General features: G+C 44.0%; 1 protein-coding gene across 1 annotated transcript in view; it reads left to right on the plus strand.

Moving 5' to 3' along the window:
- The window catches only part of SPEF1 (sperm flagellar 1), a 97,389-nt gene that overhangs the window by 67,081 nt on the left and 5,008 nt on the right, over positions 1–25,300 (plus strand). The gene's annotated exons all lie outside the window — the stretch shown is intronic.

Genomic DNA, 25,300 nt, shown 5'->3' on the forward strand with positions numbered 1-25,300 from the left:
GTATAAACTGCTGGAATGGAAGGCCATTTGTTTTTGATGGGAACAGCACGGTGCTGGAGGTGAAGAATGCTGTGTTTGAAAACCTCCCCATAAAATCTTCAAATAAACAGAGACGTTTTAAGGCATTGGTGAAGTAGGCCCGGGGCCCCAGCCTTTGAGGGGGCCCCCGATAGAGCCAGCTCTGCTCTGCAGAGAGACTTGCCCTGATGACCTTGAATAGTTCTTAGATTGTTAAACATGCTGTTTTCCTTTAATGTATTTTTAATGTAAGTTATGTCCGAGAGTCTCTTATAGACATTTTGCAGAGAAATGTGTTTAGGCTTCATGCACCAACCATAAAAAAGTTTCTTTTAGATGAGAATAGGACCTCACATATGAGAAATAGGACGAGGTAACAGATTATATGCAGTCATATTACTAAACTGCTGCTGTGTTGCAATATTACAAACATATGTCACTGTCCCTGAATATAAGATGTAAACACATTTAGGATATGGACAAGTGTACCTGTGCGCCGTTAGTGACCGGGCCAAAGAGGGCATGAAAGAGCTGTAGTTAGATCATAAATTCAAAGCTGTTCCAAACTGGGGTCCCTAAAATACATTTGGCACCAGGGCCCCAAAATCCTTAAGATGCCCCTGTTAATAAATTATATTGCACGGCCCAGCTGAACGTTGCCAAAATGAGACCGCGTAGCAAAGGACCCCTTGCTCTGGCGCCTAAGGCTCACGCAGATACCACACTGGTTTAATCGTGCTGGCAGTGAAGATGTCCCACCTAGTCGATTCCATGATCGCCAGTTCACCAGAATGCCAGGGGTAGCAGAAGTGCCATCACCCATCATCTGACACCCCCAATCATAATACAGGATTGACCCCTTGTCCCGCCCTCAGACCCTAAACAGCCTCTTATTGGCTGCTTAGGTCTAGGCAACAGCAAAGAGCAGCAACTGCAGAAAATTGATGGGGAATGTTAAAGTCCCTTTGTAATTAGGTCGAGCGCGCAAGCACTTTGACCTGTTGTAAATATTGTGGGCTTTTAACCACGCCCACCGCACGCCCATCACTTTCACTCGTTCCTGGGCTTGCCTTTCAAAAATACTTTGTTATCTTTGGTAAATTGCTTTACTTTTGTCCCTACTTGGAGCGGTTTTGTTACCACCTTGCAGACTGCCCCTGTTACATGGACAATTGCACGATTGCCGATATGTTTGACTCCGAGCAAACTTCTTTTTCTTTTAGTGTCTTGCCTTTGCGCTCATGCTTATGGCGGCCATGGCGCTTTGAATCGGTCATTTATGTCAATTGTTTTACTTTTCATTTCCAATTTAAGTGGCAAGAAAAGTCCAGTTAGGAATTTACAACGCTAATAGCTCTAACTCGAGCAAACGCGAGACCCATTGCATTGCAAATGCTTGTTTTTGTTCTGTTGGTGCCTTCATGACCCCGATCATGGCTAGCAAGGGCACTAAACCAGAAGGAGCAGTCCCGGAATGACAACCACTGTTGATTCATTCCTTTGATTTAAAAAAGTAATGCCATTGAACCGGGTGATTGCAATGCCTCTTACGAACAGGAACAGAAGGCTGAAAAGTTCCAATAAGAAATGCCAAATAACTGAGCATCGTCAAAGCCAATAAGTCGGGCTTCTCCAATCATCTCAGTTGTCTCTCTATGCCTGGCTCTGAATTGAGAACACTGTCCTGTCCAGGCGCGGAACACCCATTGAAAGGGCTTATGTAGAGGAGTGCTGGTGGTCAGTCAGAATTAGATAATGGTTTTCTGCAGCAGTATTGTGTTTTAATAAAAAAAAAACACTTTAACTGATGCATTTCAGTGCCAATATATTTTGTGTTGGATTCTATACCAATCATTCCCTTAACTTGTATGGAAAACTTTGTTTTACCTGAATGACAGTGACTATTATAAAGTGCTCTGATACACCTCCATGTCTGGTTCACTCTATAAAAACCTGCAGCCATAAATAAATGACCAAGTAGAATTATGTAATGCATGATACATTGTTGCCCTGTCAGAATATGTTTCTCATCAATGTTGGTCTGTTAAAGAACATTTGCATGCTATACTATGTTTTTCTAAAATGAGTATTGGTTCTTTCCTGGACCTTTATTACATATAGGCCCTCATTCTGACCTTGGCGGGCGGCGGAGGCCGCCCGCCAAAGTCCCGCCGTCAGGTTACCGTTCCGCGGTCGAAAGACCGCGGCGGTAATTCTGACTTTCCCGCTGGGCTGGCGGGCGGTCTCCTTCAGACCGCCAGCCAGCCCAGCGGGAAAGAGGCTTCCACGATGAAGCCGGCTCGGAATCGAGCCGGCGGAGTGGAAGCTGTGCGACGGGTGCAGTTGCACCCGTCGCGTATTTCACTGTCTGCGCAGCAGACAGTGAAATACATTTAGGGGCCCTCTTACGGGGGCCCCTGCAATGCCCATGCCAGTGGCATGGGCACTGCAGGGGCCCCCAGGGGCCCCGCGACCCCCCCTACCGCCATCCGGATCTCGGCGGTCCGACCGCCGGGATCTGGATGGCGGTAGGGGGGGTCAGAATCCCCGCGGCGGTGCAGCAAGCTGCGCCGCCGCGGAGGATTCAATGGGGCCGCGGTACACTGGCGGGACCCCGCCAGTGGTGCCGGTCCGACCACGGCTTTACCGCCGCGGTCGGAATCCCCATTGAAGCACCGCCGGCTTGTCGGCGGTGCTCCCGCGGTCCTCCGCCCTGGCGGTCAAAGACCGCCAGGGTCAGAATGAGGGCCATAGTGCCCTAAGGGCACAGCCTGGGCACTTTGGCATTTCACAAGTGGCAGCAGAGACGTCTCACTATGCCTCACTGTGCCTCTGTGACGGCGCTGTACTACGGACTTGTGTGCAGAGACAAACATGCCCTTAGGAGGGGCACTAACAGTGTTCCACAAAGAGGTGGCACACTCTTGTGCGCAGAGACAAACATGCCCTTAGGAGGCGCACTAACAGTGTTCTACAAAGAGGTGGCACACTCTTGTGCGCAGAGACAATCATGCCCTTAGGAGGCGCACTAACCGTGTTCTACAAAGAGGTGGCACACTCTCAGTGCCTCAGACACACCTGTTAAAAGGTGCACCGTGGCGCACACAGGGACAGTGCCCTATGTATAATACAGGCCTGGTCCATTTTCTTGTATCTTTAGTTGCCTTCTTTAAATGTGATGTTGTGTGGATATTGTATGGATGCACAGTTCATTAAACTCAGCTCACGCTACATATACTCGGGCCGCTACACCCACTGGTCTCAAAGGACTTCACCCCCCTCCTGTGTCATAGGCTGGGCTACTCCAAGTTCAAAAGAAAGAGACACAGAGAATTGGGACTGCAGTTGGCAGAGCTGGCAGAGCTGGAGTTGAGGCCTCAAAGTCAGCCATGTTCAGAATGTGTTTTCTGGGTTTCCAAAGGGCCTTTGCAAGTTAATGAGCCTTTGCTTCATTTTATTTACTTTCCCTGCACCTTAGATTCCTTGCTCTCCCACCCTAATAAGTCCACTTGCAAGGTAGTCATCAAGGACTTGAAGTGTGGAGGGGAAATGTGGAGGTCCTTTCAGCCCCTGTGGACAATACTCTGTGGAGACCGTGTTGCTGGCAGTGTGGTATTTGTTGTAATCCTAAGTGGGTGTATTTTAGTGTCCTTAGTGGCTGACAAGACAAGTGGTTTTCTCTTGGCTTGGTACATAGCGCCTAGTGGTGTGATGGATGAGGAGGTGTGAGAGACAGCCATGCACGTCTCGGAGTGCAGGGTTAGGGGTACAAGCATAATACCCGATAGAGGGTACACGGAGAAGGGCAAAGGGCCTAAGGGTACTGGATTCAAGGTGGAGGGTCAAGTGTTCTGGGCTAAGGCTGCATGGTTATGGGGAGAGGGAAAAGGGAATATCATTCAGGGCTAGGGCTACAATGCTAAGGGAGCATGGTTATGGAGATAGGGTGACGGCTACAAGGCTATGGGCACAGGGTTAATACAGGGTAATGGTTCAGGGCTAATTGTACAACATTAAGGGCCATGTGTAGCAGGGTAATAGTACAGGCTAGAGGATACATGGATGAGGGTACACAGTTCAGAGTAGCTGTTATAATTTGTTAGAGTTGTTAACTTTAGACGTGCATCTTGTTATTTGAATTGAATATTTAGTGTATTCTGTACCACTTGCAACGTTCCGCATCTCCCCTAATAAGTGTTAAATGGTACATTCGCATGAAGCTTGATTTAGAATGTTGATCACACTGACAGTGGATAAGCCTGAGGAGAGTGGATGGCTGAGTAAAGAAGATTTCTGATGGATACAACTACCTGTGGATTCCTCACCTTATGAATTAGTCCTCGCGTCAGCATCCAACGGAAAGTCTTCTTCCTAGCTGTCCACGTCGACGAGGACGTCATAATGGCACGGCTCCACGTGACTCCGTCTGACGTCAACGTGCCAATAAGAGGTCCTCATCGGCATACTGACGTCAGTTTCCTTTTTTCCGTGCCTTCGACGCCAACCGTTTTTCTTCCTGGCTCGTTGATAACTGTAGCGCTTTTTGGTGGTTACAATGTCGCCTCCAAAAAAGTCCGGTTTCAAGCCGTGTAGAGAATGCGGGGGTCGGATGTCGGTGACCGACCCCCATTTGGATTGTATTTGGTGCCTTAGTTCGGAGCATGATGTGGAAGGATGCTCTTCGTGCCAGAGCATGAATCCAAAAGCTCTGAAAGAGCGTGAAGCAAAGCTTTTCTTGGCTAGGTAGCTAGTGTATCCACCAGAAAAAGCGTTACCGAAGGTAAGTAACTTGTTCGTCTTCCTCATATTTCTCACTCATTTATAATTACAACACTGGCACAAGATCAGTGAAAGAGGGCACTGCCAGCCATCTCCCTTTTTCATACTCCGTTTCCTACAACATCTCGTATTCATATGTTAATTGAAATAACTTTTACTGACGAAAACGGAGCCTCACCTTCAAATAAATCTTCTGCCAGCTCGCGCTATACTTCCGACGCATCAACCCAGCCTCCGATGGGGGTGGTTTTGCATGTGGCGGTTGCAGAGCAAAACGGTGCTGCTGTCATCGGTGGACCAACATCTTCCAACCGGCACTGTGGTTCGGAAGTACGCTGCAGGCCCATGTTAGCGGTGGACCAGCATCTTCTAGCTCAGGGGTCTTCAAACTGGGGCCTCAAGGGATCCCGGGGAGAGGAGGGGGCAGGCCCTGGCCAAAAAAAGCTTAAAGCTTTGTTTTAAGCAGTGAAATAATGAGCGGCAGTAAACCGCTCTGTAAAAGGCCGTCACTAACATGTTTTGTCCTTTAAATCCTAGCTGGGTGTATGCCTTGAAAGGAAAGGGGCTACAATATTCTACAAACCCCCCACCGTCATTTCTAATAATCACGCTGTGGAAACTTTACATGTTAGTAAGGCCTGTATTTGATTGCATTTTCAAAAACGATAATAGAACTTATCTGCAATGTTTAAATAAGTCTAGACATATTTAACCATTGCCAACTTAATAGAATAATTGTGAAAATGTTCCGGAGGGGGGGGTCTAATGATTTTTTTTCCCCCACTGGGGGGCGCAGCACTAAAAAGTTTGAGGACCACTGTTCTAGCCGATATTGTAGTTCGGAAGTACACCACAGGCAAGCAGAGTTTGTATTGCAGCCATGAATGAACCCACATCCGGCGTATGAAATCTCCACCGTAGGGCACCCTGCACCCCGGACACTGTGAACCAGTATATTCCAGTTGGAATGTCTTCCTTAAAATACTTTCCCTGAAAATCTGTGTCACGAATTAGAGAACCATTCTCATAGACCCAGCCATGTGCATTAGGGAGCACTCTACATGAGTATCTGCGCATCAGGAGGGAGACTCCTAGTCAGGTAACTTTCATTTGTCAGCCATAATCTTAGGATTTGGTGACATTGCTCCAACAGCATTACTCTTGAATTGCTCTGAAGTTATCATTGTAATTAACACTGCAGAGACTATCAACTTCTCCCCTTAATCCACTTAAGTGTTAAACAGCTCAGGGTTTATAGACACTGGGTATAGCACAAACCTTTGGCAAAGTCAACTTTTTATTATGGTGACACACACACCATTATTTATAGTGTGTTAACAGTTGGGAAAGTTACAGGTGACACACAGCATTACTTATAGTGTGTTACCATTTGGGAAAGTTACAGGTGACACACACACCTTATATTCATAAACAAGATTCTTGCAAGATTTAACACATTGATAGCAATTAAGAGACTGTGTATTTGATTATATATTGTTAAATAGGATTTGAAAAGTACTGTCATTAATTAAGTGTGCGTATTGTTAATTAGTATTTGAATAGTACAGCCTTTAGTTAAATTAGGAATTCTTCCCCTTCTTGTAGAGCTTGTAGGTACAATTCAGTACAAACATGGCTGCAGGGAGCATGAATCAGCCTCCTTCCTTCTTAAGTGAAATATGGGACCCTGAAATACATTGGAAGGATTGGGTGAAGTTATTTGAATCTTATTTAATAACAATAGGAGGCAAGGAGTTCAGTGCTGTGTGCTAACAGTACATACTGTTGCCCGATTTGGGTGTCCATGGTCGTAAAATCTATGAAACATTAATTGAAACAGATGTTCAAGGGGAAGATAAACAAGGGGAATATGATGTCTGCAAAGTCACTTTTCTAAAACTAGAGGCTCATTTAGAGACAAAATAATGTAGTCTTAGACCTACATACATTTTTAATAGAACACAAGGAAAACAGGAAACTATTACAAATTGCATTGCAACGCTAAGAGGTTTGATGAAATTATGCAATAGGAGAGGATATTTCCCTGTGTATATAGGGATGGGGAAAATATGCAAGTAAACATTGTTAAAAATGCAGAAGCAGACGATGATCACAAAAAATATGTTTTTCAAATAACTGACACAGAAGTGAATGGTCAAGTGAATTATTGCAAATGCGAAGTATATGTAAATGGCAATTCAGTGGATATGTTTGCCTATTTATATTCCCCTTTCAGATTGTTGAATCAGAAAGAGTTTGATAAAATATTGAAGAAAAACATGTGTTTACTAGAAAAATCAGACATATCTCATGATAGGCAATGAGCCACGACCTCAAATTTAGGCCATTGGTACCACTCAGGGGGAATGCGTTCTAACATGATTTTTTTGCAAGGTATGAATGCCAAGAGATGCAAAATATGTGATAGCAAGTCATCACTCTTTGCCTTTCATCTGATATTATTGGATTAGCAACCATAGACGAAATAAAATAATGACTTTGATATTTTTGATAAATAGCATACACATTCATCATAATATGTGGAAAAATGAATCTAATTCCACAAGATTGGTTACATTCAATATAATTATGATTATTAATTGTAATGATAACAATATAGTCCTTAAACAAGAACAATAAAACTTCAGTGTATTCCTCATATATTGATATAGATTATATGCATAGTTTTCACTTACAATTTCAAATAATAATAGTTGTCCCATCTTATATAGGCAATGTATGTCATGAGTGAACATAAACACAATTTTATCATTCACATTCGTTGTCATCATCTTCAGAATAGGTGTCATCATTCTCTGCGTCTGTTTGATTTTAATAGGCAGGTAGTCTCCACATGTCCGTGTATTTGAGGTCATTTAGACAGCAGACACATGTTGGCAGTTTGCAGGTCCTAATGCAGCTGCAAGCTAGTAGATCTAACACAGCCTGAGGGGCTGGCTGCCCCTCCATCCAGTACACAACCAGTTGCTCTGCTTCCTCGTGTTTTTCCAACTTTCCACCCTCTCCCAATTGAACTAGGTGTCTGAGCATCATTCAGAAGAAGTCTCTTGCTTATAGTGGCTTGATAACTCACGCATTCAGCATGTCTCTTCAGACAGTCCCTCCATGGTGGAAGTTGATGACTGTCTATCTCACCCTTCTTTGTGCAGAATAGGTGATATCTCAGGTCATTCACATGATGAACCGAATATTTTGGTGCATACAGCAAGCCCAGAAATTGCTCCACTTTGTCCATAGTTCTTCAGAGAGATCCCATGAGACCTATCATAGGTCGACAAATATTTTCACCAAGAATTGAAGCTATTTCCCAATGTCAAGGACTTATAAGCGTAGTTTAGTACCACATTTTAGAAACAATTTAGCCATGTTTCTTTCACGGAATCCCAAACACATAATTAACATATCGGTGTCATCTGAGCTTATCATTACTGCCTCATAAACCTCAGCAGTGTGTGCAACATGCCGCAACAAACAACCATCTGCCTCTTTGTGTGTACTTTTGAAATTGGGCACTTCCTGGTTCCCTTGAGATGTGATTTTGTAGCATTTATCTTCATAGTTCGTGAACAGTGTTTTAATCTCACGTTGTACAAAATACGCTGGTTTCTTCCATTTGTAAAGAAATGCGATGAGTTGTTTTATTCCTTACGTGGCTTAGGAATTTCTTCCATTATCTGGGAAGGTGAGATGCTGTGTAACTGGTGCCCGGGTTCTTCCCCTCTGATTGTCCTTTCGCTGTTCTTAATAGATGTCTCATTGTACGTATCAAACACAACGTCGACTCTTTGGCTCCTATTTCATTCCAGCAAAGCAATGGACAAGACAGACATAGCCACCTCACCAGAGTTTGATTCCTCTCCTTTTACTCTCTGAACAAGAACCATAATCAGCCTGGCTGAATTTCCAGGTATTTCCTCAGCAGGGGTAACGTTTCTTTGCAAGTATGTTGCTAAAACAGCTCTGTTTGTCTTTCGCAACAGACCTTCTGGAGTTGCTAAAGCCCATGGTAAAGGTCCTAAAGGATGAGAGAGTACATCCGCCATTTGAAGGTTCAGAATCTGTGCCATCACAATGATTCGACCAAATAATGCCTTGTCTGCCTTCATGCTGATTGTCTTGCCATTGCTGTTTACTGCCTTCGTCTTGGACATGTTAGTTTTTAGTTTGCTCATTTACATTGGGTCAAGAAACTTCTTTATCAGTATTTATTCTCAAGTTGCTCAAGTTTGAAGTCCATATAGCACTGTTCACCTATTTTATGCACCTTCCTTATGTCGGATACAATGGCCCTCATTATGTACATGGCGGGATGCCCCGCCGCCAACCGTGCCGGTGGTTAACAAATGACCGCCAGTGTCGGCAGTCCGCATCCCGCCAAATAATGACGCATGGTGCCTCACCGCCAGTGATGGCAGTGAGGCCCGCCATGCGCCATGTTGGCGGTCGTTGGCGGGGGTGGATGCTGCTCCACCCTCACCGCCAAGTCACTTCCTACACCCCCACACCTATAATGAGGCAGTTATAGCTGTGGCGGTGTATGGAGAGACGGCGATGGTGGCGGAGCAACATCCAAGGAGCCCTTTCCCTCCTGAAGCAGCGCGGCGGAAAAGGTAAGTGCTGTCCAAGAGGGAAGGGGGAGGGAGGTGTGTGTGAGTGCATGGGGGTGTGCGAGGGTGTCTTTGGGGGGGTGTCTGTCTGAGTGCATATATGCATGTGTGCATGTCCGTGAATGGGTGAATGTGGATGTGGGGGTTTGGGGAGGCCTGTATGTAGGGGTGGGGGATGATGAGGGTCAGGGTGGGGGCCCTGCATGGGGTTTGGGGAAGGAGGGATGAGGGGGTCGATTTTCAGGGTTTGGGGGGTGGGGCTGTTATAGGGGTTGGGGGCGTGGGTAGGGATTGTGGAAATGGGGGGGAGGGGCCAGGCATGTCACATACAGGTGACAGGAATGATTATTCCTGTCACCTGTATGCTTTCCGCCAGGGATTACCTGGCAGGTAACTCGCCAGAGAATCCTTGGCAGAAATGGGATCATAATCCCACCGGCTGTCATGCCTCCACCGCCGGGCCGAATGTGCTTAGTCGGTCCGGCAGTGCACTGTGGCCCGGCGGTGCTTTGCAGACAGTTCACTACAATGTTCAGAATTTGGCGGTCTGGACCGCCATGCCGTTGGCAGTAATGACCACCAGCGTGGCTGGCCAGACCACCATGTTCATAATGAGGGCCAATGTCTTGAGATGCCTTTTTTGCCATCGAGACATTATTGAGATCATGTGACAAATGGATTCATCCAGCTTCGAATCAGACTAACAGCTCTCATAACAGTATTTTTGTATTTTTCAATTCTTGACTTGTATGGGTCTGTGTAAGATCTGATCTGTTGTTATCAACCATTTCCCTTATCTGACCCAAAAAGGCGCTTCTGTGTTAAGCCATCATATAATATCTTTTCACAGTATGCGCCTTGAGGTTTAACCTTGTCGGACCACCCGGTGTCTGTGCGTCTTTCTTGACTGTTACCTCTATTGCATGATCTTCCGGAATGCATCCAAACGGATTAACATCTGACAGCTGAACTGAAGAACATCTGTTGATGGTGTATCTCTGGATGTTTCACTGCAAGTAACGTCATTTCTGCATAGTATATAGGAAGATATCTAGTGTAGTTCATCCTGTCATACGCAAAACACCATGGGATCACAGAGCATATGGTGTTAGGATGTAAATGCCAATTTCCTTCTCGAGCAGCATGCAGCACATCCAGCAGGACATTTTTAACAATATCCACATACGACATCCAAAATGCAGAGAGATCTCCATTGTAATGACAAAGGTGTTCCAGGAATACATCCCAACGCTGTTTTACTTCAGCAAAAGCAGCATTCTGCAGGTGGTCCTCTAATCTCTGTTAGCATAAGTCTTTTGCAAAGTCATTAACATCCACAACAAAGGAGTAGACTGCCTGAATGTTCTCTCTGTAATTCTTCTCCACCCAGGGGGTAAATTCCAACCACGCCAGTCTCCACATAGCATAATACACGCACCTGTGTACTTGAACTGCACGATTGTACATACAGCCTTCTAGTACTGATGATATTGATGGGTTATATGTCGGAACCAAAAGTGCTTCAAGCAAAAACAGCCCCAGCCCAACTTACCTCCTCCTTCACTGCGTCGACTCCAACTCCCTTCTTCTGTACCTTAACCACGCATGTACGTGGTTCAGACATGCGTGGTTAACGTACGAAAACCAGGAAGTCGTGGAAAACGAAACTGTTGTTTCACTTTAGTTTTTCACGACTTCGTGGTTTCGGAGTCGTTGTTCCGGGTGTTTCCCGATATTGATCCTTCTGCTATCATGTCTGCTTCAATGCAACGGTCGGGAAGGCCAGGGTCTTGAAAGCGTTTTCCAAGAATGGACATGGCATTGCAAGTGATGTGAATAGTACCCATTCGAAGAATGATTCTATTGTACATTGCTTAATGCTTCCACACAATCTCAGTTGCTTTTGCGTAGAGAGCTTGATCCATGACCATTACAATTTTCGCCAAAATGCAGTGATTTCCTTATCAGATCTGACTGTTTCAAAATTTCAGAAACAGATGTCAACTCAGGTGCAGGGGCATTAATGGTGGGCAAGTAGCCAATAGAATCCTGTGATACACTACCTAGGTCTTTAGTACTGATGTTAAATCCTGTCCAAGTTGGTATTATCTGTGCGAGGCTCGCTTCTTGTCTTGTAACAACTTAGATTCTTTTGTGCAAGCTTCAATTGGGCAACACATCCTGGCATGACTTCAGTACTTGACATCAGTGGCTGAGGCCCAACTCATTCACCAGAAACATACATAAACGATTCTTCAGTATTTGTGGTGGTCAGTGTTCTTTGCTTTTGTTTCTCAATGCTTGGTAGAGGAGCTTTAAAAGGTTGTGGTCCAAACAACTTGGGCTGCATAGCTATACTGTTGACTCAATGAGTTGTTCACTTACCATTAAGGGTATTTTCAAGCCTATCAATGTTATCTAATGCTAAATTAGTGAAGACATGAGGCTGAATGTCGGCTGGAAGAACAATTTGCTCATTTAAGGTAGCAGCAAGTTTCTGAAGACACAAGGCGGTATCATTTTTTTCCAGTTGTGAGTCTAAAATCTCATGACCAATTCTGTTTAAAGTGTGGCTGATTTCAACATTGCCTGTCATCGTTTTTACAGCGTATGGGATCAACAATTGCTTGGGGGGTTTCTACTGGCCGTCTGTGACTGCATATATAATGTCCTGACTGAATGATTGTATAAGTCAGGTGACTCTTTTGGACTGCTTTGTGTTTTCTGGATCTCTAGTCTGAAGTCCTAATAATAACCGTTTAATGTAACCACGCACTGTAAATGAATCATTATCAACATCTGATGGATGATATGGCCATGGTGTTGATGTCAAGTTGGTTTTAATCATTGCTCTTATGTGCGATGATGTTTGATCAATGATCTTGTTCATGTCTGTTGCCTTAACCTTTAAAACGGATAATTCTCTTTTCAAACTCTGGTTTTCTCTTACAACGTCCTGTAGCATGACACTATCAGGTTATGTTATGTTATGTTATAACTACTTATATAGCGCTTAAAACTGTCCGGAGGCCTCGTAGCGCTTTAGCTGCAAAACGGACAGTGTCACCATCTAAATTCGTAAAGAGATAAAGCTTTGAATAGCTAGGTTTTCAATGCCTTCCTGAACAGAGTCTCTTGTGATGTCGATCTAATATTAAAAGGAAGGCTATTCCAAAGAATGGCCCCTTGATAGGATAAGGATCTTCCTCCCCATCTCGCTTTCTTTACTGTAGGAACTGTGGCCAGCATAGCTGAGGAGGATCTCAGTGGTCTGGTCGGGCTGTAGACAGAAGCCAGGGTTTTGAGCATTTCAGGGCCATGGTTAAATATCGCTCTATGAAAGTGGCATAAAGCCTTGAACTGAATTCTTTTATCCACTGGAAGCCAATGTAGGGATGAAATTGCGGCCTGTATGGAATGATGTTTAGGGGTATTTAGAAGTAGACGTGCGGCTGCATTTTGCACCCTCTGCAGCCTCTGGATCACATATCTAGGTTCTCCTACAAACAATGCATTGCCATAATCAAGACGGGAGCCTATCAGTGCCTGGATAACCAGTCTCCTGGCAAGTGGTGGAAGTATTATTAGAACCTTCCTCAAAGTTCTAAGCAGGGCAAAGGAGGTTCCAGCTATTCTATTGGCATGTTGTGACATTGAAAGTTGAGGGTCTAACCACACCCCAAGGCTTTTAATGAGACATTTAGGGGGCGGGAGAGTAAGAGCTCCTATTGATGTACTTGGATTGGTGGAAGAAGCTTTTGGTAGCCCAAAAAACATTACTTCTGTCTTATCATCATTGAGTTTCAATTTACTTCCTGACATCCATGTCGCAACTGCTTTCAGACAGGGACCCAATGCTGTCCCCATGTCCGGATAAGAATTAGAAAAGGAGACAATCAGTTGAGTGTCATCTGCGTAGGATACCAACTTCAGTCCAAACAATTCAATAATTTCTGCTAGAGGTCGCATATAGACATTAAAAAGTAGTGGGCTCAAAGCAGACTCCTGTGGAACTCCACAGTTGCTAAGGGTATGTCTAGAAGTACACGATCTATCTAGAACCTGGAAGGATCTTCCATGAATAAACGAGAGAATCCACTCCAGTGCGACTCCCGAGATGCCACATATTCAGATCAACAGTGTCGAACGCCGCACTCAGATCTAATAGGATGATGGCGGTTTCCATTCCTTTATCCATCCTCTTTTTAGCTTCTTCTGTAATCGCAACCAAGGCGGTTTCCGTCCCATGCCGTGGTCTAAAACCCATCTGAGTAGGATGTAGAAGCTTTTTTTCTTCCAGAAGAGTGGATAACTGAGGGTGTATGTACTCTTCTGTTATTTTGGCCATTACAGGTAGCAAAGAAACGGTCTGTAATTGGACAATATTTTAGAGTCCAGATTAGTTTTTTTCAGGAGAGGCTTGACAATAGCCAATTTCCAAGAATCGGGTACAGTGCCAGAGGCTAGCGAGGTATTAATGAGATTTGTAATTACCAGACCTAACACTGGAATTCCCAAACAGAGAATCTGTGGGGGAGCAGGATCGAGTGGGGAACCCGATTTAGTTGAACCCAGTAATCTAGTCACTATGTCCACGCTAATCGGGATAAAATTTGCTAAAACGATTTCCTTCCTGACCTCCAGGTTGACCACCACCTCTGCTCTCTTATCTGGGTGTCAGGAAAAGAAACATTAATGTCCTGAATTTTACTTAGGAAAAAACTTGCGAGATCCTCCACATGTTGCTGCGGGGACTCTATAATTTCTGGCTCCTCCTTAGGATGAATAAGGTCTTTTAAGGCATTAAAAATTTCCTTAGGAGAGTTAGCTGCAGCTTCAATTCTGCTAGAGTAGTAAGTCGCCTGAACCTTTTTAATTTCTAAATGATATGCTCGGATCATATTCTTATATTCTTTTTTCAAAGAATCATCTAGGGTATGCCTCCATTTTCTTTCTTGCTTCCTACATTCTCTTTTCATCTCAAGTAAACTTGTGGTAAACCAAGAAGCTGTTTTCTTTCGAGGCAATTTTTTCGTAGTAGAGAGAGGTATGATTTCCTCCAGGCTATCCTCTATCCACTTGTTTAGAGAGCGAGTGAGATCGGTTATATTATTTGAATCTAGGTTTCCTGGTTTCTTCTTCTCCAATGAATTAATAAACTCTGTGGCCTTCAGTTTATGCCATTTCCTTCTATAAGGTGGGGGATTGATAATCAAGGATTTATGTCGAGAGATATTTAGTTCTAGCTCTACCAAAAAATGATCAGAACATGCTAACGGACGTGATGATAGGAATTCTAGATCTAGCATATTGGAGAATACCAGATCAAGTGTGTGACCTCTGTTATGCGTAGGGCCCTGCACTAATTGCACTGGATTGCAGGCCTTCATGTCTGCTATTATCATCTTGGTCGAGGCTTTATCTTCCATTTCTGCATGTAAATTAAAATCTCCCAACAGTAAGAAGTTGGATTTAGTGCATACCAGTTGTGAGATAATCCCTGCCAGTGAGGTCATAAAGTCTCCAATAGGACCCGGTGGTTGGTAGACCAAGACACCAGAAATTGTATAGTGGGGACTGACACTGATAGAAAAAACATGCTCTCACCTCCTTTAATTAGTGTAGGGGCTGTTGTCATCCTACATGTGTCTCTATAAACAACTGCGATGCCACCGCCTCGATTCGGTCTGTCAATTCTGCTAAGTTTATATCCAGTAGGAAGAGTCATAGCAATATCTGGGCCAGAACTTTCATCCAGCCAGGTTTCGGTAAGAAAGAGAGCCAGAGGTTTTATTTGTTCCACCAAAAGGTGGATATCCGTTATATGGGCCCCTAGCGAGCGACAATTAACTAGCAGAATCGAAAATGTATCAAATTCCCTATCTTTTTGGAGGTCCATACCTAGTTGAGGGGACCAGCCACAAGCGGGGCATCTATAGCTTTTAACACAAGGATCTAACTTTTGCATACAACTATTATAGGATTTATTGTTCAACGAAAGAAGTGTATCCTTAGCGTAGGTGATCATTACCTTCTCTGTGGAATTTGAGTCATAATCTCTTGGCTCTTGGCACGGTCTGGCGCGGACGGGTGCAGACGGGCTTGCCTTTGCCAGCGGCGCGCGTCCGTTGCGCGCCGCGGTCATGTGGGCTAAAAATAGCCCAGCAGCAGTAAAAAACTAGAGCGCTTACTCCCAAAATGGCGCTCACAGAGGGGAACACTAACCTAAAATGGCGGCGGTATTTCCGTTTTCCTACGACTAAATAGGTTCAAAGACTGACAAAGTATCTGTAAAGAACACTTTTCGTTTCAGTTTTACAATTTTAACGTGCAGATCAGCAAATGTGCAAAAAAAGTGCCTCCGTGCATTAAAACATCAGATTCAAATACATTAACTCCAACAGCTAAAAAGAATTGATAAATTGATAAAAAGGTGAACTTGCCGCTTGCAGCGAGCGTAGGTAGTCAAACAACACCTAGGACTACCTTCCGCTGCGCGCCGCGGTCATGTGGGCTAAAAATAGCCCAGCAGCAGTAAAAAACTAGAGCGCTTACTCCCAAAATGGCGCTCACAGAGGGGAACACTAACCTAAAATGGCGGCGGTATTTCCGTTTTCCTACGACTAAATAGGTTCAAAGACTGACAAAGTATCTGTAAAGAACACTTTTCGTTTCAGTTTTACAATTTTAACGTGCAGATCAGCAAATGTGTAAAAAAGTGCCTCCGTGCATTAAAACATCAGATTCAAATACATTAACTCCAACAGCTAAAAAGAATTGATAAATTGATAAAAAGGTGAACTTGCCGCTTGCAGCGAGCGTAGGTAGTCAAACAACACCTAGGACTACCTTCCGCTGCGCGCCGTGGTCATGTGGGCTAAAAATAGCCCAGCAGCAGTAAAAAACTAGAGCGCTTACTCCCAAAAGGTTGAGCCAATAATTTTCTTTGGTTGCCTGGGAATATGTGGAGGCTGTCACCGAACTTGGATTACAATTTTCTTCTAATATGGTTCTTGGTTCATTAATCTATTCCCTGTATTCCTCTGCGTGTCATGAGGGTTTCAAGCCTTTCAGTGTGAATCGTCACACGTATTACCGCTTTGTTAGGAATAATCACAGTTCTAATGAATTGAATAGTTTATCACATGCTTCATCTCTCATATTTTTGTAGTGATCATTGGTTTGAATGCTAGATACATGATCTTCCTCCTTTGCTTTAACCCTTGTATAGTGCTTATAACAAGATACATGATAATGGGCTTCTGCAGCCACTATATCCCTACTACAAACTGCTAAGATTTTTGAATCACAATTAATGGTTGCACATTCTCGAAGCCTTTTATCAACTCTAAGCTCTGTGGCCTTGATTCATTTCCCACGCGTAGATGTTCCCATGTAGCATTTTATCTTTCCACAAAATATACATTTTTCATTATGGTATTCTTCTGTTTAAACCTTTACTCGTACACTCATTCGTTCCAGCATCATCACTGACACTTGCTTCAGCTTTTCACTTAATAGTCTGTAAATCTCTTAATAGTGAACAGGCTCCTGCACTTCCTGTGGTAAAATACTTGGGGAACTGAGTTCCTTTCCTCACTTCTCGCAATGTCTTACAGTGGAATGTGATTCCTTACTTGGGCTGCTTCTAACAAAGTTTTCCATGATAAGTAGTCCTGCGGGCTAGTCAGCATAACTCCATGTTGGACATTTGACCTTAAATGAATTGTACACTGGGGATCAGAGGGCCAGGATGTGCTTGTTCCATTCTTCTTCATGGTTATTCACCACCAGCTCTTAAAAAATTAATTAATTAAAAAATGTATACATTTTACTTGATGTCCTTAATATAATCATAATTCCTATCATAATTATTATCACATTATTAATATAATTACATTTACTGTAATTGTAATTTTTAATACTAAAATTCACAGTAATAAAAATTATGAAGAAAAATTCGATTTTCATCAAGGTATATTGGGAGTTGAAACTCACAAAAGGCAAAAAGTTGTGACTTGCTATCACATATTTTCCATCTCTAGGCGTCCATACCTTGCCAATAAAGCACGTTAGAACCCATCCCCCAAGTGGTACCGATAACATGGTTGGCTCAAGGCCTATGAGGGATATACAAAAGAACCTATACCTCTGGTGGGCACTGTAAAGGTGTATGTGTGTTTTAAAGACAGGCCTAGTATTGAGAAGATTTATATAGTTGAGGGGGGTTCCAATTTACTAGGATGGCAACATGATAACCCTTGGTCCAAATAACAAGGACTCCTTGTAGACAGAGCTATAGGTCACGTAGACATATTTGATGAATTCTCAGACTTACTTCCAAACTTGGCCAATTTAAAGACTATCAGCACAAAATTAGATTGAAAAAAGGAGCTAAACCTGTAGTACACAAATCACGTTCCGTTTCCAACATGATAAAAGAACCTTTAAAGAAAGAATTGAACAAACTGTGCGAAATGGGTGTTATCCAACCTATAGAATCCTCAGAGTGCTTAATGCCTATAGTTATTGCGTCCAAAGGCAATGGAGAGGTTATTCGCTTATGCGTAGATCTATGCAGTTTGAATGAGAATATTTGCATCAAAAGACACCCACTTCCCCACATAAACTAAATGCTAAGCACAATGGGAGAGGCTATATGTTTCAGTGTCATTGATTTGTTGATCACTTATCACCAAGTAGATCTGCATCCAGAATCTAGACCATTAAGTGCATTCATAACTTCTATGGAAGCTAAAATGTTTTCAAGGAGGCGATTTGGGCTTGCTTCACCGGCTGCTATATTTCAAAAGGTTATGCTGAAAATATTGGAAAGGCATAAGTAATACTTTATTTTTTCAACATGATATAATGGTCTATGGATCATTTATCGATGAACATGACAGAATCTTGCGTGGAGTTCAAAAGGGTGAGAGATGCAGGTTTCACTGTAAAGATAAGTAAATGCCAAATAAGAGTTGGTTTGGTTGACTACTTGGGACACACGATTTCCAAAGAAGGTTTTAGCCCAAATACCAGTCTAATTTAAGCAGTAAAGGAAGCACCTTACCCTAAGAATAAGGATGAATTGAGATCCTTTGTGGGTCTTTTTGAATACATGTCAAAATTTGTGAGAATGTTCTGTGATAAATTAGATAAACTACGTGCTCTACTAAAAAACAAAATAAGGAATTTATTTGGGAAGAGGAACATAAACAATTGAGTGACAATATAAAAGAAGAAATCATTAATTCACCTGATTTAAGGACTTTGACCCCAGGAAAAAAACATTTTAACTACTGATGCAAGCAATTAAAAGAATATATTTTAGAAGTCTGGCCAGCCAAATGTAGTGAGCTCAAAGACGAATTAAGTGACTTTTGAGGTGAGACATGATATACACATTCAAGAAGGAAGAATATGTCGTTATGGGAGTGTCATTCCACTTGAAGACTGTAGAAGTAAAATTATTCACTTATCTCAGGAAGGTCACCTAGGTAGAAGTATAACAAAACACAATGAAGAGGCAAATATTGGCTCCCCAGAACGGACTCTATTGTTAAACAAAAGGTAAAAGGCTGTGTAAGTTGTGCTACCAGTGACGAGAGCAGAAGCACATGAACAGCACCCTTATCTCCAGTAGAAGTACCTCTTACAACTTGGAGTAAGTTGGCCATAGATATTGTTGTGCCGATGGAGGGTATTTAAGCTTATAAAAAATGTAAGTTAGTCTTAATTGACTATGCTTCAAATTGGATTTTCACAAAATTAATACATCACACCACCACTGCAATATTAATAAACTAACCTACCACCATTATTACTGACAGTGGCATCTAGTTCATGTCCCAAGAATTGAAGGATTTCCTACATACCATGAGTATCAAACATGAGAGAACAGCACTGTACTGTCCCAAGGCTAATGGCCAAATGGAAAGGGTTAATTGTATGATAAAAGAGCATGTACAGTTGGCTACTGTTAACAAGGAAGATTTAGAGAAATCTCTGTGTGAATGCTTGAAATCTTTGCGTGAATGCTTGAATGCTCTGCGTGGTGCACGAATGCACCTTACTTAGTTATGGGAATATCTACTTTTGTAGGACTTAAAGTCAGAGAACCCAGTACCAAAATGATTCCTAATTGGTTGGAAGGAGACAAAAGAGTGAAGATAGACTCTGTCAAGGCCCAAGAAAAAGTATGCCAGCACCAATGTAAATACAAAAAATGGTATGACAACAAACATGATGTAAAAGATCAAACATTTGAAATAGATGATTGGGTATAAGTAAGGAGGAATACCAAAGATCACCATCATCAGACCAAACGCTATCCTCCTTGTCAAGTAATCAAAACTTATTGTAATGTTGTATAATTGAACAATAGACAATTTTGGAGTAATGATAAATTAGCTAGGCATTCTGTATATAAAGTTATTCCTTGTTTTTATCCTTCTCTCATCCCCTTCAGTATGACTTATACAGTCAATATTTAAGGAAGATATATCAATTTTTTGTTTAATAAGGAGGGAGAGATGGTATAGTTAGAGTTATCTTTAGACGTGTGCGTCTTTTTATTTAAATTATATGTATAGTGTAATCTGTACCACTTGGAACGTTCTACATCTCCCCTGGTAAGTGTTAAATGGTACATTCCAGGTGAAACTTAATTTAGAATGTTGATGACACAGACAGTGGATAAGCGCAGCTGAGGTGAGTGGATGGCTGAGTAAAGATTTCTTCCTTATACTTCTGACTCTCATATTAATTTATAATTACAACAGTAGGATTGTGTGTACATGTTTCAGGGCTAGGGTTATTGGATAGCAGTTAAAAAGTATGTGGCTTGGATCATGGTCCATGTTCATGGCTACAGGCATAAGGATACAGGATCATGGATACAGAGCAAATGGGTTTAGGCGCAGAATACATGACTAAGGACACAGGATTATGGCTACGGGGCTGAATGTACAGGGATAATGGTTGAGTACAGGGAAAATATATGACAGAGCATGCAGGGTTATTGATGCACAGTGCTTGGATATGAATGTATAGTTGTGGCTAAAGGGCTAAAGGTATGGGGTTATGGACGCAGGGATAAGGGTTATGGGTCACGGACACAGAATTTTGGACACAGGACTGTGGTTACAGTGTGCAGGGTGCATGGTTCTAGCTAGAGGGCAACGGGTGTAGGAAAGTACCATCTTGCCTGGCATGTTACCCCCATTTTTCACTGTATATATGTTGTTTTAGTTGTATGTGTCACTGGGACCCTGAATGTGTTACCTGTGTAGTGCCTAACTGTCTCACTGAGGCTCTGCTATCCAGAACCTCAGTGGTTATGCTCTCTCATTTCTTTCAAATTGTCACTAACAGGCTAGTGACCAATTTTACCAATTTACATTGGCTTACTGGAACACCCTTATAATTTCCTAGTACATGGTACTGAGGTACCCAGGGTATTGGGGTTCCAGGAGATCCCTATGGGCTGCAGCATTTCTTTTGCCACCCATAGGGAGCTCTGACAATTCTTACACAGGCCTGCCACTGCAGCCTGAGTGAAATAACGTCCACGTTATTTCACAGCCATTTTACACTGCACTTAAGTAACTTATAAGTCACCTATATGTCTAACCTTTACCTGGTAAAGGTTAGGTGCAAAGTTACTTAGTGTGAGGGCACCCTGGCACTAGCCAAGGTGCCCCCACATTGTTCAGGGCCAATTCCCCGGACTTTGTGAGTACGGGGACACCATTACACGCGTGCACTACATATAGGTCACTACCTATATGTAGCTTCACAATGGTAACTCCGAATATGGCCATGTAACATGTCTATGATCATGGAATTGCCCCCTCTATGCCATCCTGGCATAGTTGGCACAATCCCATGATCCCAGTGGTCTGTAGCACAGACCCTGGTACTGCCAAACTGCCTTTCCTGGTGTTTCACTGCAGCTGCTGCTGCTGCCAACCCCTCAGACAGGTTTCTGCCCTCCTGGGGTCCAGCCAGGCTTGTCCCAGGATGGCAGAAGAAAGGACTTCCTCTGAGAGAGGGTGTTACACCCTCTCCCTTTGGAAAATGGTGTGAAGGCAGGGGAGGAGTAGCCTCCCCCAGCCTCTGGAAATGCTTTCATGGGCACACATGGTGCCCATTTCTGCATAAGCCAGTCTACACCGGTTCAGGGACCCCTTAGCCCTGCTCTGGCGCGAAACTGGACAAAGGAAAGGGAAGTGACCACTCGCCTGACCTGCACCTCCCCTGGGAGGTGTCCAGAGCTCCTCCAGTGTGCTCCAGACCTCTGCCATCTTGGAAACAGAGGTGCTGCTGGCACACTGGACTGCTCTGAGTGGACAGTGCCACCAGGTGACGTCAGAGACTCCTTCTGATAGGCTCCTTCAGGTGTTGCTAGCCTATCCTCTCTCCTAGGTAGCCAAACCCTCTTTTCTGGCTATTTAGGGTCTCTGTCTCTGGGGATTCTTTAGATAACGAATGCAAGAGCTCATCCGAGTTCCTCTGCATCTCTCTCTTCACCTTCTGCCAAGGAATCGACTGCTGACCGCGCTGGAAGCCTGCAAAACTGCAACAAAGTAGCAAAGACGACTACTGCAACTCTGTAACGCTGATCCTGCCGCCTTCTCGACTGTTTTCCTGGTGGTGCATGCTGTGGGGGTAGTCTGCCTCCTCTCTGCACTAGAAGCTCCAAAGAAATCTCCCCTGGGTCGACGGAATGGTCCCCCTGCAACCGCAGGCACCAAAGAACTGCATCACCGGTCCCCTGGGTCTCCTCTCAGCACGACGAGCGAGGTCCCTTGAATCCAGCAACTCTGTCCAAGTGACTCCCACAGTCCAGTGACTCTTCAGTCCAAGTTTGGTGGAGGTAAGTCCTTGCCTCCCCACGCCAGACTGCATTGCTGGGAACCGCGACTTTTGCAGCTACTTCGGCCTCCGTGCACTTCCGGCAGAAATCCTTTGTGCACAGTCCAGCCTGGGTCCACGGCACTCTAACCTGCATTGCACGACTTCCTAAGTTGTCCTCCGGCGACGTGGGACTCCTTTGTGCGACTTCGGGTGAGCACCGTTTCACGCATCCTCGTAGTGCCTGTTTCTGGCACTTCTGCGGGTGCTGCCTGCTGCTGAGAGGGCTCCTTGTCTTGCTCAATGCCCCCTCTGTCCCCAGACGCAATTGGCGACTTCCTGGTCCCTCCTGGGCCACAGCAGCATCCAAAAACCCTTACCGCAAGATTTGCAGCTAGCAAGGCTTGTTGGCGGTCTTTCGGCGGGAAAACACTTCTGCACGACTCTCCACGGCGTGGGGGATCCATCCTCCAAAGGGGAAGTCTCTAGCCCTTGTCGTTCCTGCAGAAACCACAGCTTCTACTGTTCAGTAGCAGCTTCTTTGCACCCACAGCTGGCATTTCCTGGGCATCTGCCCATCTCCGACTTGCTTGTGACTTTTGGACTTGGTCCCCTTGTTCCACAGGTACCCTCGACTGGAAATCCATTGTTGTTGCATTGCTGGTTTGTGTCTTTCCTGCAGAATTCCCCTATCACAACTTCTATGTCCTTTGGGGAACTTTAGTGCACTTTGCACTCACTTTTCAGAGTCTTGGGGTGGGCTATTTTTCTAACCCTTACTATTTTCTAATAGTTCCAGCGACCCTCTACAAGGTCACATAGGTTTGGGGTCCATTTGTGGTTCGCATTCCACTTTTGGAGTATATGGTTTGTGTTGCCCCTATCCCTATGTGTCCCCATTGCATCATATTGTAACTATACATTGTTTGCACTGTTTTCTAATACTATTACTGCATATTTTGGTATTGTGTACATATATCTTGTGTATATTTGCTATCCTCATACTGAGGGTACACTCAGATACTTTGGCATATTGTCATAAAAATAAAGTACCTTTATTTTTAGTATATCTGTGTATTGTGTTTTCTTATGATATTGTGCATATGACACTAGTGGTACTGTAGGAGCTTCACTCGTCTCCTAGTTCAGCTTAAACTGCTCTGCTAAGCTACCATTATCTATCAGCCTATGCTGCTAGACACCCTATACACTAATAAGGGATAACTGGGCCTGGTGCAAGGTGCAAGTACCCCTTGGTACTCACTACAAGCCAGTCCAGCCTCCTACAACGGGTGCGTGTGTAAAGGGAAGGAAGGGCAGGGGAGGAGGTGGAGGGAAGGGAAGTGAAGAGGTGGAATGAGAAAGACCAGAGGAGATAGCAAGGGGAAGGGAGGATAAGGGACGAGAACGGAAGTAGAGGGGAGGGAAGGCAAGTGATAGCGAAGGGGAGAGGTGAAGGAGAGGGAAGGAAGGGGGAGGATTGATAGGGAAGAGAACTGGAAAGGATAGATGAGATAGTGTGGGAAAGGTAAGGTAAGAAAAGGAAAGGAAAGATGAGAGTGAGAAAGGAAGGGATGGGGAAGGAAGAGAAGGGGAGTGGGAAGGGAATGCAATGGACTGGAAAAGAAAAGGCAAGGAAAAGGAAAGGAAGAGGGTAGGAATTCAAGGAAAAGGAAGGGATGGGGAGGGGAGGGGAGTGCGAAAGGAATGGAATGGAAATGAAAGGGAATGGAAAGGAACAGGGAAGGGAATAGAACTGGAAAGAATAGACAAGATAGTGTGGGAAGGGAAGAGCAGGAAAGGGAAGAGAAAGGAAATGAAAGGTGAGGTAGTGTGGGAAAAGAAAAGAAGGGATGGGGTGGGAGTGTAGGAGAATAGAAGGGTAGGAAAGAGGAGAGAAGGCAAGTGGAGGAAAGGTAGGGAAGGTAAGGTAGGGGTGAGAAATAAGAAGGTAAGGAGTGGGGAGGAACAGAAGGGTAGAGGACAGGAGCGGTAGAGAAGAAAAGAATGGAGGGAAATGGAAGCGATATGTAAAAGGGGAGAAGAGGAAAGATAGGGAAGTATGGTTAAGAAGGGAAAGAGAAGAGAAGGGAATGGAAAGGAAAGGAAGGGAAGAGGGAAAGGAAGTGAGGGAGGAAAAGGGAGGGGTCGAAAGGATAGAAGAAAGGGGAGGGAAGGAAGGCGGAGAGGCAGAAGGGGAGAGGATAGAAGAGGTGGGAAATGAATTGAGGGAATGGGAATGGAAGAGTAGAGAAGAGGAGATAGGTAAGTAAGGAAGAGAAGGGAAAGGAACGGGAATGGAATGGAAAAGAAAGAAAGAGTGAAGGGAAGGGAATGGGAAATAAGAGGAAATGAAATGGGGCAGAGAGGATAGATGGGATAGGTAACCAGAGAAGAGAAGAGAAGAGAAGGGGAGGGGGGCAGAGAGACAGGGAAAAAAAAGAAAGGAACAGAAAATAAATTGAGAGAAGAGATAGGAAAGGAAAGGAAGGGGAAGGAAATGAAAGGAAAAGTGAAGTGAAGTGAAGTGAAGAAAGGAGGAGAAAGCTGGGGAAAGTAAAGGAAGGAGAGAGTGGTTCCCAAGAGATTGGAAGGGAGAGGAAACAGAAAGGTAAAGGGCAGAGTACCTGATTGGAAAGGATAGAAGAGGGAGGGAGGGAGGGAAGGGAAATTATTAAAAGGGAAGGGAATTGAAAATTGAAGTCAGTTTCAAGTCAGTTGCAAGTTAGTTTGGAGTCTGGTTTGAAGTTCAGTTTTCAGTTCACTTTTCACTTGATTTATTTACTCACTTTATCCCCTCAGACCCCTTTTTGGAGCCTGCTGGGCCCCTCCAGCTCTGGCCTCTCACTGCCCCGCCCCCCCAACCCCCACCCCACCCGCCTGCGTTTTTTAATTTTACCAACCAGCAATTTTAATAAACCAATTCTATTACACAAAGCTAAAATTATACGAACATAGTTTGCACCATTTTTTTTTTTTTTTACAAACTGACTGCTGACAGAAGATGAGCTTTGAAGAGC

Source organism: Pleurodeles waltl, chromosome 1_2, assembly GCF_031143425.1.
Source record: "Pleurodeles waltl isolate 20211129_DDA chromosome 1_2, aPleWal1.hap1.20221129, whole genome shotgun sequence".
Lineage (NCBI taxonomy): Eukaryota > Metazoa > Chordata > Amphibia > Caudata > Salamandridae > Pleurodeles > Pleurodeles waltl.